Source organism: Anomaloglossus baeobatrachus, chromosome 2 (assembly GCF_048569485.1).
Source record: "Anomaloglossus baeobatrachus isolate aAnoBae1 chromosome 2, aAnoBae1.hap1, whole genome shotgun sequence".
NCBI lineage: Eukaryota > Metazoa > Chordata > Amphibia > Anura > Aromobatidae > Anomaloglossus > Anomaloglossus baeobatrachus.
In genome coordinates, this window is record NC_134354.1 from 419,969,722 (window position 1) to 419,984,561 (window position 14,840).

Consider the following 14,840-nt stretch of genomic DNA (forward strand, 5'->3'; position numbering starts at 1 on the left):
TGACCTCGAAGCGTTCTGGTCCTGGTGCGGTGATCCCTCTGATCTCTCCATTCCGCCGGATAGCCTCTGCAAAGAGTTCTATAACACAAACAAAAAGAAGAGGTGACAGAGGACAGCCTTGTCTGACCCCTGAGAGGACCGGGAAGGGGTCAGTCTTCCAGCCGTTTACCAACACCGAGCTGTGAATATCAAAATACATTAGTTGGACATACAAACAAAACATGTTACCCAAACCTAACCTGTGCAGAGCTTTGCCCAGGAACTCATGGGAAACACGGTCGAAGGCCTTTTCCTGATCCAACGAGATCAGGGCTGCGTGCACCCGGCGGGCTTTGATGTACTCGACCGTGTCCCGCATGAGAGCCAGGCTGTCTGCGATGCGACGTCCGGGGATGCCGCAGGTCTGATCCGGGTGGATGATCCGTCCGATAACCGTCTTCAGTCTCGTTGCCATCGTCTTGGCCAGGATCTTGTAGTCGACATTCAGAAGGGTGATGGGACGCCAATTCTTCAGGTCGCACCTCTCTCCTTTACGCTTGTACAGGATCGTGACCATTCCTTCCCTCAGAGATGGAGGCATTCTGCCCTCCACCACCATCTCCTCATACAGCCCTAACAGGTCCGGACAGATTAGGTCTCCCAGCGCTACATAGAGCTCTGCTGGGAGGCCGTCACTGCCCGGTGTCCTGCCAGAACTAAAGGATTTGGCGGCCGAGAGCAGCTCGTCCACCGTCAGAGGAACGTCCATGGCCGCCGCGTCTGCAGGGTCAAGATGGTTAGTGATACCTGACAGGAACTTATCGGCGGCCTCGGGGTCAGTAGTCTTGCGGGCGTAGAGTTCGCTGTAGAAGTCGCTGACGACCTTCATCACATTCTCTTTCCCGCGTCGTATGCTTCCACTCTCGTCTCGTAGTTCATTCATGGGCGTGTGACCGGCGTGGAGTTTCCTGAAAAAGAACGAGTTACATTTCTCACCCTTCTCCAGGTTCTCCACTTTGGAACGGAAGACAATTCGCTCGGACTCCTCCTCGAAGTGCCTTTTCAGGCTCCTCTTAGTCTCCTCCAGCTCCTCTCTCACGTCCCAGCCGCATCGAAGAAGGTCCTGCAGGGAACGCAGCTCACGCTGGAGTCTCCTGAAGTCCCTCCTCTTCAGACACGCCTGTTGTTGACTCTTTGCCTGAAAGAAGAAACGGAACTCGAGTTTAACGTATTCCCACCAGTCAGAAACAGACTGGAAGCCCGCCTTGTAGGCCCGCCACGTGGAGTAGGCAGCTCTAAGCTCCTCCAGAATCTCACCCTTTTCCAGCAGAGAGCAGTTCAGCTTCCAGGAGCCCGGGCCAATGGGGAAGCCATGGCCCAGCACACCTTGAAAGTGAATGGCTCTGTGGTCAGAGAAGAAGCAGGGGACCATCGAGTGCCCACTCCGCCTAACCGCCCGAGAGGTAAACACAAAGTCAATCCTGGAACGCAGCGAGCCATCGGATCGGCACCATGAATAGTTCACGGATCCGTGTCCGATGGAGCCAACAACGTCCACAAGAGAGGCTTCGGTCACCATCTCAATGAGCAGTTTGGATGTGACGTCCAACTTGGCAGCCGTTCCAGAACTGCGTCCATCCTCCTCAATCGGGCAGTTGAAATCCCCGGCCATCACTACCGTCCTGGCGGTAGCGAGCTGAGGGCGCAGGGCTTGGAGGAGCTCCAGTCGATCGCTCTTCACAGGAGAAGCATACACATTGATGAACCTGACAGGTTCTCCCGCCCAGGTGCCATCCACGAGCAGTAACCTGCCGCAGACGATTTCCTGAACAGAGTCCAATGTGAAGGCGCTTCCCCTGATCAGCACGGCGACCCCCGCGGACCTACAGTCGCCCCCGCCAGACCAGTAGGATGGGCCATGGGTCCACTCCCTGGCCAGATGGTTGAAGGACCTAGAGGAGGGAAGGGAGCATTCCTGCAGGAAAAATACATCACTAGACTGAGTGTTAAGGAACGCAAAAATTGTCTGACGTCGGAACTTGTCTCTGATGCTCCTAACATTAATGGAAAAGATGTTAATGTTAGCAGTCATTGGAGGAAAGAGAAAGTTAGAGCAGGCGGTGTGCCTTAGTTACCACTCCGGTCGGGCGGTTCTTCCTCTTTGGCACCTGCTGGTAAGGGTATCTCCAGCAGACCCTCTTCTTCTAGCTGATCGAGCAGGGATGGTGCCTCAGTGGCTTCCGACTCCTCCATTTCTTCTTCGGCCACAAGGGACTCCACCATCTGCTCCAACACGTCCGGTTCTGGGAGGAGGCCATCCTCCTCTTCCTGGGGTGGATTGGGGTCCACAATGAACAGCTTGGAAGGTTCTGCGACAGGACTATCTTCCACCTTCCTTTTCCTTTGGCCTGTACCTGAGGAGACAAGAGCTGGAAAATCCTCCTCGGTGAAAAGTGCAAGAGTGCTGAGGCCCTCTGCTCTCATGGTCTGGGGAGGGAGAGTGGGCTTTGGGGGTGGGGTGAGGAGACCAACTGAGGAGTAGGGAAATGAGGTGGAGGTAGTGGAATCCTCAGTAGGGTTGGCCGGGGGGGGGGGGGGTTTGGACAGGGGTGACAGGGGGGGGGGCCAGGGAGGGGGCAACAGTTTTCTTACCCTTCTTTTCCCTGGACTCCGTGGCTGCTGGGGCATCGGCTGGAGCCACGGTCGCTGGGTTCTTGGCCGCCTTGTCCTTGGCCTCTGTGGCCTTGGTCGTAGCTGCCTTGGTCGACGAAGCTGTGACTACCCGATACTGGGTCGCCGCGGCAACCCTTGCCCAGGATTTCTCCCGCTGTGGGCAGTCCTTGTAAAGGTGGTCCGCCTGTCCACATAGGTTGCAAGTCTTCTTCTTTGGGCAGTCCTTGGAGCTGTGTCCTGTCACCCGGCAAACCCTGCAGGCGTCCTCCTTGCAGGTCTTCATCGAATGCCCTTTCCCGCCACATTTCCTGCAGTTGTGTGGCATGTCCGGGTAGTAGATGAGACCAAAGGAGTTTCCCAGAGAGAATGTCGGGGGCAGGTGCTGGAGACCATCCTCGGATGCTGGTTCCCTGTGGAGTCGAACGGTTACTGACCACTTACCCGTCCAGAATCCGTTGCCGTTAAGGATGTGGGATGGCTCCCTCACCACTGTGCAGAGACGTCCCAGGAACGTGGAGATGTCTCTTCCTGGGGTGTGCGGGTTCCGCATGGAGACCGTGATCCTCTTCTCATCCCTCTGTATAGGACAGGATCCTAAAAAAGAATGAAAAGGGGAGTCCGGCATCGCTGCGTTCATCGCCTCCCAGTATCTCCTGCAGGCATTCACCGTGGCAAAGGTTACCAGAAAAATACCAGTCATGAAGGTCTGGACACTCAGGGTTTCCGCCCTGGAGAAGCCCTGATCCAGAATCATCTTCTTGCAGAACACGTCGCTGGACATGTCCGGCAACCTACCATCCACCGCCTTTAGCTTCAGGGCGACCGTCTGCCGCATCCAAGGCTCCAGGGTTGGAGCCTTTTCAGGCGGCGTCCGGGCTCCCTCCGGCTGGCTGGCGTCGGAGGTAGGGGCCTCTTGGGCCGAAGAAGCCTCTGGATGAGCCTTCCTGGAGGTCCCTGGGTCCTGAGCCTTCTTGGCTGCCTTCTCTGGCTTGCTTGCCATTACTGGTTCCTGCTTGAGTTCCCGGAGCTGGATCTTGGATTCTTCTCCGGGTGTCTTCTCCCGCTGTGTTCCTCCTCGAAGTTCCTCTGGTCTCCCCAAGTCTTCTCCGAGCCTTCGTCTTCTTGCTTCTTTCTGCCAAGCTCTTCTTCCGTCCGATCTCCCTCTTCCGGTCTCGGCTGGGCTTCGGAGCTCGTCTCCCTGATCGTATCTCGTCAAGTGTAGCTAGCTCAGTTTGTTCTGATAAGAACAGATACTACACTTGATCTTAGCCAAAAGGCCGAGAAGCGATAACCAGAATTGGTTTGGGCCTCGAGTGGCACCCTGGCCTATGCCGGACACATGTTAGGGAGAGAGAGTGAGCGGGAGACAAACCCACGCCTACAGAAGACATTTTGTCACCCAAGCCAACCCTTGAAAAGGCTGCTTTGCACAGCAAAAACACGAAGAATGGTGCGTTTTGCAGCCGCCGCCCACTGCAATGAATCTGAATAACTCCTCCTTTTGGGCACAAGCACCTCCCCTGCCCCTTGCAGTCTTTCCAATTCATGATACAAAAAGACGGACAGGACAGGTCGCCTGACTTTCCGTCACTGCCACCCTTTGCCATCCTTACCTGTAGAAAGCCCTTTCATCATCCCCAAACCCTAATCTTTTCCCTTCACTTACCAGCCCCCAAACCCTGCCCTCTGAACCCTTCTCACCCCCCGCATCCCTTGTCCTGTCATCCCCCTACCATCCGGGAAAAAAACGGCTTGACCCCTCCTTCCACTAGCCCACCTCCCACCCAAAGAGCAATTTCTGCTGCGCAGCTAGCTTTCTAGGCAGCAGCGCTATTGTGATGTCATCGGGGGGGCATTGTGACAAGCCGCCAGTGTTCCGTCTCTTCATGTTGTGCACTGTTCAAACGGAAAATACATCAACAGGCAGGCTACAGAAAAGCTTACTAACAAAGGTTAGAGAGGGGCTTTCTCAGAGGGCTTTTTACAGTTTGTCTATTCCCAATTAGCCGGTTTAGTATACTTAATGAAAGTACTAATTCTTTCATAGGCCGCCCATTCTTAGTATTTGACGTTCCTTATATTGTGGTATTAGGCTGCGCAGCAGGTTGCAACACACCTGTGGTCACTGCAGCAGCAGCAGCAGCAGCAATAGAATCCACTTTGTCCAAAAGGGATCTATTCCATTCAATTGCACATGATCTAGATTAGCCTGAGAACAAGATACTGCATGGGACATAGCAGAGTTGGTGAAGTTGAGTGGTGATGAGTTTGCCATTTGGATGAATAAAGCAAGTAAAAAGTGTGAAAGATAAAAAGCAAAAGGAGTTTGAAGTGTGAAAAGTGAATGGGCCAAATTGAGGTGCGTATGAAGTTGTATGCTTTCTTTCAATTCATTAATCGGGCTAATATGAATCAGGTGAATCGAGTTCTGCTTTTGGAAACTGGGTTAAGAAGGGGTGCACCGCTCCTGGAGGTACTGCAATACCAGGTCAATGCGTGGAGTGGACAGAGCAAGCTCTTTTTCCATCTCCCTGTTCTAAAAATCCATTTAATATATGGTCCCCAGATAGGGGACGTATCAGATATTAAACTGATAAGAACAGATTTTTTGATTTTGATTTAATGAAGCTTTCCAAAGCACCACAAAAAATGCATGACCGAAGTCACACCAAAAACAGTGCAAAGGCTAGGATTCGTGTGGACCCCACCGTGAGGAGAGGGTCCCCAAAAATCAACCCCGTCCCTCCGAGCCAGAAGGCCACAGCAAGGGTCAGGGATCTTCGGTGCTCCCCCAAGCCGAAGCCTGGTTGAGCCTTGTCGTTGCTCCCAGCGTCCACCCAGGCATCTTACCCAAGTGGAGTAGAGAGCTACTAGTTGTTGGTTTCGCAGCCGAAACTGCCCGGACCTTCAACCGGTGTTGGTTTCTCAGCCCAAGGCTAACCGGACCTCCAACCGGGTGTTGGTTTCTCAGCCGAAGCTGACCCAGACCTCCAACCGGGTGTTGGTTTCTCAGCCGAAGCTGACCCGGACCTCCAACCGGGTGTTAGTTTCTCAGCCCAAAGCTGACCAGACCTCCGACCGGGATTATAAAAATTTCCCTTCCTAGCCAGAAGGCCGGGATAGGGTAATATGCTCAAAAAGTATGAAAAGGCAAGGTACGGTGTGCTACAGAGCCCAAGGTTTGCCGGGGTCCCAAGCCAGCAAGCTCAGACTCACTCCAGGGTCATCAGTCCTGGGGCACGTTGTACCATAGCCCCCCACCCTTACTCAGTCTAATAGCCTTGATCCTGGTAGGGCCATGTCTTCCTCTAGATGAATATACTATCCACCCAGAGTACTAGCAAGCGCAACCTTCCAGTGTGCATTGTATCATTGTACTAAGGTGGCCTGGAGCTTAAACCACCTCTTCGAACAACACTACACTTGATCTTAGCCAAAAGGCCGAGAAGCGATAACCAGAATTGGTTTGGGCCTCGAGTGGCACCCTGGCCTATGCCGGACACATGTTAGGGAGAGAGAGTGAGCGGGAGACAAACCCACGCCTACAGAAGACATTTTGTCACCCAAGCCAACCCTTGAAAAGGCTGCTTTGCACAGCAAAAACACGAAGAATGGTGCGTTTTGCAGCCGCCGCCCACTGCAATGAATCTGAATAACTCCTCCTTTTGGGCACAAGCACCTCCCCTGCCCCTTGCAGTCTTTCCAATTCATGATACAAAAAGACGGACAGGACAGGTCGCCTGACTTTCCGTCACTGCCACCCTTTGCCATCCTTACCTGTAGAAAGCCCTTTCATCATCCCCAAACCCTAATCTTTTCCCTTCACTTCCCAGCCCCCAAACCCTGCCCTCTGAACCCTTCTCACCCCCCGCATCCCTTGTCCTGTCATCCCCCTACCATCCGGGAAAAAAACGGCTTGACCCCTCCTTCCACTAGCCCACCTCCCACCCAAAGAGCAATTTCTGCTGCGCAGCTAGCTTTCTAGGCAGCAGCGCTATTGTGATGTCATCGGGGGGGCATTGTGACAAGCCGCCAGTGTTCCGTCTCTTCATGTTGTGCACTGTTCAAACGGAAAATACATCAACAGGCAGGCTACAGAAAAGCTTACTAACAAAGGTTAGAGAGGGGCTTTCTCAGAGGGCTTTTTACAGTTTGTCTATTCCCAATTAGCCGGTTTAGTATACTTAATGAAAGTACTAATTCTTTCATAGGCCGCCCATTCTTAGTATTTGACGTTCCTTATATTGTGGTATTAGGCTGCGCAGCAGGTTGCAACACACCTGTGGTCACTGCAGCAGCAGCAGCAGCAGCAATAGAATCCACTTTGTCCAAAAGGGATCTATTCCATTCAATTGCACATGATCTAGATTAGCCTGAGAACAAGATACTGCATGGGACATAGCAGAGTTGGTGAAGTTGAGTGGTGATGAGTTTGCCATTTGGATGAATAAAGCAAGTAAAAAGTGTGAAAGATAAAAAGCAAAAGGAGTTTGAAGTGTGAAAAGTGAATGGGCCAAATTGAGGTGCGTATGAAGTTGTATGCTTTCTTTCAATTCATTAATCGGGCTAATATGAATCAGGTGAATCGAGTTCTGCTTTTGGAAACTGGGTTAAGAAGGGGTGCACCGCTCCTGGAGGTACTGCAATACCAGGTCAATGCGTGGAGTGGACAGAGCAAGCTCTTTTTCCATCTCCCTGTTCTAAAAATCCATTTAATATATGGTCCCCAGATAGGGGACGTATCAGATATTAAACTGATAAGAACAGATTTTTTGATTTTGATTTAATGAAGCTTTCCAAAGCACCACAAAAAATGCATGACCGAAGTCACACCAAAAACAGTGCAAAGGCTAGGATTCGTGTGGACCCCACCGTGAGGAGAGGGTCCCCAAAAGTCAACCCCGTCCCTCCGAGCCAGAAGGCCACAGCAAGGGTCAGGGATCTTCGGTGCTCCCCCAAGCCGAAGCCTGGTTGAGCCTTGTCGTTGCTCCCAGCGTCCACCCAGGCATCTTACCCAAGTGGAGTAGAGAGCTACTAGTTGTTGGTTTCGCAGCCGAAACTGCCCGGACCTTCAACCGGTGTTGGTTTCTCAGCCCAAGGCTAACCGGACCTCCAACCGGGTGTTGGTTTCTCAGCCGAAGCTGACCCAGACCTCCAACCGGGTGTTGGTTTCTCAGCCGAAGCTGACCCGGACCTCCAACCGGGTGTTAGTTTCTCAGCCCAAAGCTGACCAGACCTCCGACCGGGATTATAAAAATTTCCCTTCCTAGCCAGAAGGCCGGGATAGGGTAATATGCTCAAAAAGTATGAAAAGGCAAGGTACGGTGTGCTACAGAGCCCAAGGCTTGCTGGGGTCCCAAGCCAGCAAGCTCAGACTCACTCCAGGGTCATCAGTCCTGGGGCACGTTGTACCATAGCCCCCCACCCTTACTCAGTCTAATAGCCTTGATCCTGGTAGGGCCATGTCTTCCTCTAGATGAATATACTATCCACCCAGAGTACTAGCAAGCGCAACCTTCCAGTGTGCATTGTATCATTGTACTAAGGTGGCCTGGAGCTTAAACCACCTCTTCGAACAACACTACACTTGATCTTAGCCAAAAGGCCGAGAAGCGATAACCAGAATTGGTTTGGGCCTCGAGTGGCACCCTGGCCTATGCCGGACACATGTTAGGGAGAGAGAGTGAGCGGGAGACAAACCCACGCCTACAGAAGACATTTTGTCACCCAAGCCAACCCTTGAAAAGGCTGCTTTGCACAGCAAAAACACGAAGAATGGTGCGTTTTGCAGCCGCCGCCCACTGCAATGAATCTGAATAACTCCTCCTTTTGGGCACAAGCACCTCCCCTGCCCCTTGCAGTCTTTCCAATTCATGATACAAAAAGACGGACAGGACAGGTCGCCTGACTTTCCGTCACTGCCACCCTTTGCCATCCTTACCTGTAGAAAGCCCTTTCATCATCCCCAAACCCTAATCTTTTCCCTTCACTTCCCAGCCCCCAAACCCTGCCCTCTGAACCCTTCTCACCCCCCGCATCCCTTGTCCTGTCATCCCCCTACCATCCGGGAAAAAAACGGCTTGACCCCTCCTTCCACTAGCCCACCTCCCACCCAAAGAGCAATTTCTGCTGCGCAGCTAGCTTTCTAGGCAGCAGCGCTATTGTGATGTCATCGGGGGGGCATTGTGACAAGCCGCCAGTGTTCCGTCTCTTCATGTTGTGCACTGTTCAAACGGAAAATACATCAACAGGCAGGCTACAGAAAAGCTTACTAACAAAGGTTAGAGAGGGGCTTTCTCAGAGGGCTTTTTACAGTTTGTCTATTCCCAATTAGCCGGTTTAGTATACTTAATGAAAGTACTAATTCTTTCATAGGCCGCCCATTCTTAGTATTTGACGTTCCTTATATTGTGGTATTAGGCTGCGCAGCAGGTTGCAACACACCTGTGGTCACTGCAGCAGCAGCAGCAGCAGCAATAGAATCCACTTTGACCAAAAGGGATCTATTCCATTCAATTGCACATGATCTAGATTAGCCTGAGAACAAGATACTGCATGGGACATAGCAGAGTTGGTGAAGTTGAGTGGTGATGAGTTTGCCATTTGGATGAATAAAGCAAGTAAAAAGTGTGAAAGATAAAAAGCAAAAGGAGTTTGAAGTGTGAAAAGTGAATGGGCCAAATTGAGGTGCATATGAAGTTGTATGCTTTCTTTCAATTCATTAATCGGGCTAATATGAATCAGGTGAATTGAGTTCTGCTTTTGGAAACTGGGTTAAGAAGGGGTGCACCGCTCCTGGAGGTACTGCAATACCAGGTCAATGCGTGGAGTGGACAGAGCAAGCTCTTTTTCTATCTCCCTGTTCTAAAAATCCATTTAATATATGGTCCCCAGATAGGGGACGTATCAGATATTAAACTGATAAGAACAGATGAGATTTCAACCGCAAATTTCAGAAAACGGTCATCGGCCACCACACAAAAGCGCAGTGCCGCAGGTGACCGCCTCCCGAGCCCAGGAACCACCAGCCATAAGGGGACGTAAGCACCAAAAGGCGCAACAATCCCCGAGGCCGGCGGTTGTGCAAGCCCGGGCCCCTCTCAGCCAAGACAAAGGCAAACCCAATGAAGGGACTACACTTGATCTTAGCCAAAAGGCCGAGAAGCGATAACCAGAATTGGTTTGGGCCTCGAGTGGCACCCTGGCCTATGCCGGACACATGTTAGGGAGAGAGAGTGAGCGGGAGACAAACCCACGCCTACAGAAGACATTTTGTCACCCAAGCCAACCCTTGAAAAGGCTGCTTTGCACAGCAAAAACACGAAGAATGGTGCGTTTTGCAGCCGCCGCCCACTGCAATGAATCTGAATAACTCCTCCTTTTGGGCACAAGCACCTCCCCTGCCCCTTGCAGTCTTTCCAATTCATGATACAAAAAGACGGACAGGACAGGTCGCCTGACTTTCCGTCACTGCCACCCTTTGCCATCCTTACCTGTAGAAAGCCCTTTCATCATCCCCAAACCCTAATCTTTTCCCTTCACTTCCCAGCCCCCAAACCCTGCCCTCTGAACCCTTCTCACCCCCCGCATCCCTTGTCCTGTCATCCCCCTACCATCCGGGAAAAAAACGGCTTGACCCCTCCTTCCACTAGCCCACCTCCCACCCAAAGAGCAATTTCTGCTGCGCAGCTAGCTTTCTAGGCAGCAGCGCTATTGTGATGTCATCGGGGGGGCATTGTGACAAGCCGCCAGTGTTCCGTCTCTTCATGTTGTGCACTGTTCAAACGGAAAATACATCAACAGGCAGGCTACAGAAAAGCTTACTAACAAAGGTTAGAGAGGGGCTTTCTCAGAGGGCTTTTTACAGTTTGTCTATTCCCAATTAGCCGGTTTAGTATACTTAATGAAAGTACTAATTCTTTCATAGGCCGCCCATTCTTAGTATTTGACGTTCCTTATATTGTGGTATTAGGCTGCGCAGCAGGTTGCAACACACCTGTGGTCACTGCAGCAGCAGCAGCAGCAATAGAATCCACTTTGTCCAAAAGGGATCTATTCCATTCAATTGCACATGATCTAGATTAGCCTGAGAACAAGATACTGCATGGGACATAGCAGAGTTGGTGAAGTTGAGTGGTGATGAGTTTGCCATTTGGATGAATAAAGCAAGTAAAAAGTGTGAAAGATAAAAAGCAAAAGGAGTTTGAAGTGTGAAAAGTGAATGGGCCAAATTGAGGTGCATATGAAGTTGTATGCTTTCTTTCAATTCATTAATCGGGCTAATATGAATCAGGTGAATCGAGTTCTGCTTTTGGAAACTGGGTTAAGAAGGGGTGCACCGCTCCTGGAGGTACTGCAATACCAGGTCAATGCGTGGAGTGGACAGAGCAAGCTCTTTTTCCATCTCCCTGTTCTAAAAATCCATTTAATATATGGTCCCCAGATAGGGGACGTATCAGATATTAAACTGATAAGAACAGATTTTTGATTTAATGAAGCTTTCCAAAGCACCGCAAAAAATGCATGACCGAAGTCACACCAAAAGCAGTGCAAAGGCTAGGATTCGTGTGGACCCCTCCGTGAGGAGAGGGTCCCCAAAAATCAACCCCGTCCCTCCGAGCCAGAAGGCCACAGCAAGGGTCAGGGATCTTCGGTGCTCCCCCAAGCCGAAGCCTGGTTGAGCCTTGTCGTTGCTCCCAGCGTCCACCCAGGCATCTTACCCAAGTGGAGTAGAGAGCTACTAGTTGTTGGTTTCGCAGCCGAAACTGCCCGGACCGTCAACCGGTGTTGGTTTCTCAGCCCAAGGCTAACCGGACCTCCAACCGGGTGTTGGTTTCTCAGCCGAAGCTGACCCGGACCTCCAACTGGGTGTTGGTTTCTCAGCCGAAGCTGACCCAGACCTCCAACCGGGTGTTGGTTTCTCAGCCGAAGCTGACCCGGACCTCCAACCGGGTGTTGGTTTCTCAGCCCAAAGCTGAACGGACCTCCGACCATGATTATAAAAATTTCCCTTCCTAGCCAGAAGGCCGGGATAGAGCAATATGCTCAGAAAGTATGAAAGGGCAAGGTACGGTGTGCTACAGAGCCCAAGGCTCGCCGGGATCCCAAGCCAGCAAGCTCAGACTCACTCCAGGGTCGTCAGTCCTGGGGCACATTGCACCATAGCCCCCACACTTACTCAGTCTAATAGCCTCGATCCTGGTAGGGCCATGTTTTCCTCTAGATGAATATACTATACATCAAGAGTACTAGCAAGCGCAACCTTCCAGTGTGCATTGCATCTGCCGAGCCTCACAGATTTTTGATTTAATGAAGCTTTCCAAAGCACCACAAAAAATGCATGACCAAAGTCACACCAAAAACAGTGCAAAGGCTAGGATTCGTGTGGACCCCACCGTGAGGAGAGGGTCCCCAAAAATCAACCCCGTCCCTCCGAGCCAGAAGGCCACAGCAAGGGTCAGGGATCTTCGGTGCTCCCCCAAGCCGAAGCCTGGTTGAGCCTTGTCGTTGCTCCCAGCGTCCACCCAGGCATCTTACCCAAGTGGAGTAGAGAGCTACTAGTTGTTGGTTTGGCAGCCGAAACTGCCCGGACCGTCAACCGGTGTTGGTTTCTCAGCCCAAGGCTAACCGGACCTCCAACCGGGTGTTGGTTTCTCAGCCGAAGCTGACCCAGACCTCCAACCGGGTGTTGGTTTCTCAGCCGAAGCTGACCCAGACCTCCAACCGGGTGTTAGTTTCTCAGCCCAAAGCTGACCAGACCTCCGACCGGGATTATAAAAATTTCCCTTCCTAGCCAGAAGGCCGGGATAGGGTAATATGCTCAAAAAGTATGAAAAGGCAAGGTACGGTGTGCTACAGAGCCCAAGGCTTGCCGGGGTCCCAAGCCAGCAAGCTCAGACTCACTCCAGGGTCGTCAGTCCTGGGGCACGTTGTACCATAGCCCCCACACTTACTCAGTCTAATAGCCTCGATCCTGGTAGGGCCATGTTTTCCTCTAGATGAATATACTATCCACCCAGAGTACTAGCAAGCGCAACCTTCCAGTGTGCATTGTATCATTGTATAAGGTGGCCTGGAGCTTAAACCATCTCTTCGAACAACACTACACTTGATCTTAGCCAAAAGGCCGAGAAGCGATAACCAGAATTGGTTTGGGCCTCGAGTGGCACCCTGGCCTATGCCGGACACATGTTAGGGAGAGAGAGTGAGCGGGAGACAAACCCACGCCTACAGAAGACATTTTGTCACCCAAGCCAACCCTTGAAAAGGCTGCTTTGCACAGCAAAAACACGAAGAATGGTGCGTTTTGCAGCCGCCGCCCACTGCAATGAATCTGAATAACTCCTCCTTTTGGGCACAAGCACCTCCCCTGCCCCTTGCAGTCTTTCCAATTCATGATACAAAAAGACGGACAGGACAGGTCGCCTGACTTTCCGTCACTGCCACCCTTTGCCATCCTTACCTGTAGAAAGCCCTTTCATCATCCCCAAACCCTAATCTTTTCCCTTCACTTCCCAGCCCCCAAACCCTGCCCTCTGAACCCTTCTCACCCCCCGCATCCCTTGTCTTGTCATCCCCCTACCATCCGGGAAAAAAACGGCTTGACCCCTCCTTCCACTAGCCCACCTCCCACCCAAAGAGCAATTTCTGCTGCGCAGCTAGCTTTCTAGGCAGCAGCGCTATTGTGATGTCATCGGGGGGGCATTGTGACAAGCCGCCAGTGTTCCGTCTCTTCATGTTGTGCACTGTTCAAACGGAAAATACATCAACAGGCAGGCTACAGAAAAGCTTACTAACAAAGGTTAGAGAGGGGCTTTCTCAGAGGGCTTTTTACAGTTTGTCTATTCCCAATTAGCCGGTTTAGTATACTTAATGAAAGTACTAATTCTTTCATAGGCCGCCCATTCTTAGTATTTGACGTTCCTTATATTGTGGTATTAGGCTGCGCAGCAGGTTGCAACACACCTGTGGTCACTGCAGCAGCAGCAGCAGCAGCAATAGAATCCACTTTGTCCAAAAGGGATCTATTCCATTCAATTGCACATGATCTAGATTAGCCTGAGAACAAGATACTGCATGGGACATAGCAGAGTTGGTGAAGTTGAGTGGTGATGAGTTTGCCATTTGGATGAATAAAGCAAGTAAAAAGTGTGAAAGATAAAAAGCAAAAGGAGTTTGAAGTGTGAAAAGTGAATGGGCCAAATTGAGGTGCATATGAAGTTGTATGCTTTCTTTCAATTCATTAATCGGGCTAATATGAATCAGGTGAATCGAGTTCTGCTTTTGGAAACTGGGTTAAGAAGGGGTGCACCGCTCCTGGAGGTACTGCAATACCAGGTCAATGCGTGGAGTGGACAGAGCAAGCTCTTTTTTCATCTCCCTGTTCTAAAAATCCATTTAATATATGGTCCCCAGATAGGGGACGTATCAGATATTAAACTGATAAGAACAGATGAGATTACATCCGCAAATTTCAGAAAACGGTCATCGGCCACCACACAAAAGCGCAGTGCCGCAGGTGATCGCCTCCCGAGCCCAGGAACCACCAGCCATAAGGGGACGTAAGCACCAAAAGGCGCAACAATCCCCGAGGCCGGCGGTTGTGCAAGCCCGGGCCCCTCCCAGCCAAGACCAAGGCAAACCCAATGAAGGGACTACACTTGATCTTAGCCAAAAGGCCGAGAAGCGATAACCAGAATTGGTTTGGGCCTCGAGTGGCACCCTGGCCTATGCCGGACACATGTTAGGGAGAGAGAGTGAGCGGGAGACAAACCCACGCCTACAGAAGACATTTTGTCACCCAAGCCAACTCTTGAAAAGGCTGCTTTGCACAGCAAAAACACGAAGAATGGTGCGTTTTGCAGCCGCCGCCCACTGCAATGAATCTGAATAACTCCTCCTTTTGGGCACAAGCACCTCCCCTGCCCCTTGCAGTCTTTCCAATTCATGATACAAAAAGACGGACAGGACAGGTCGCCTGACTTTCCGTCACTGCCACCCTTTGCCATCCTTACCTGTAGAAAGCCCTTTCATCATCCCCAAACCCTAATCTTTTCCCTTCACTTCCCAGCTCCCAAACCCTGCCCTCTGAACCCTTCTCACCCCCCGCATCCCTTGTCCTGTCATCCCCCTACCATCCGGGAAAAAAACGGCTTGACCCCTCCTTCCACTAGCCCACCTCCCACCCA

At 51.5% G+C, this 14,840-nt stretch overlaps 3 non-coding genes and 3 pseudogenes across 3 annotated transcripts; all 6 read right to left on the reverse strand.

The window, feature by feature from the left end:
• Nucleotides 1-3,851: 3,851 nt before the first annotated feature.
• On the reverse strand, nt 3,852-3,941 carry LOC142292697 (U2 spliceosomal RNA; annotated as a pseudogene).
• A 1,162-nt stretch (nt 3,942-5,103) lies between these two features.
• LOC142293234 (U2 spliceosomal RNA) lies at nt 5,104-5,307 on the reverse strand (annotated as a pseudogene).
• Nucleotides 5,308-7,267: 1,960 nt separating this feature from the next.
• LOC142293236 (U2 spliceosomal RNA) lies at nt 7,268-7,471 on the reverse strand (annotated as a pseudogene).
• Nucleotides 7,472-9,431: 1,960 nt separating this feature from the next.
• On the reverse strand, nt 9,432-9,616 carry LOC142292621 (U2 spliceosomal RNA). Its single transcript, XR_012750750.1, has one exon. It is a non-coding gene; the product is annotated as a U2 spliceosomal RNA (small nuclear RNA).
• Nucleotides 9,617-10,980: 1,364 nt separating this feature from the next.
• On the reverse strand, nt 10,981-11,173 carry LOC142293173 (U2 spliceosomal RNA). Its single transcript, XR_012751163.1, has one exon. It is a non-coding gene; the product is annotated as a U2 spliceosomal RNA (small nuclear RNA).
• A 2,779-nt stretch (nt 11,174-13,952) lies between these two features.
• Nucleotides 13,953-14,137, reverse strand: LOC142292448 (U2 spliceosomal RNA). The gene has a single exon (XR_012750609.1). It is a non-coding gene; the product is annotated as a U2 spliceosomal RNA (small nuclear RNA).
• Nucleotides 14,138-14,840: the final 703 nt, after the last annotated feature.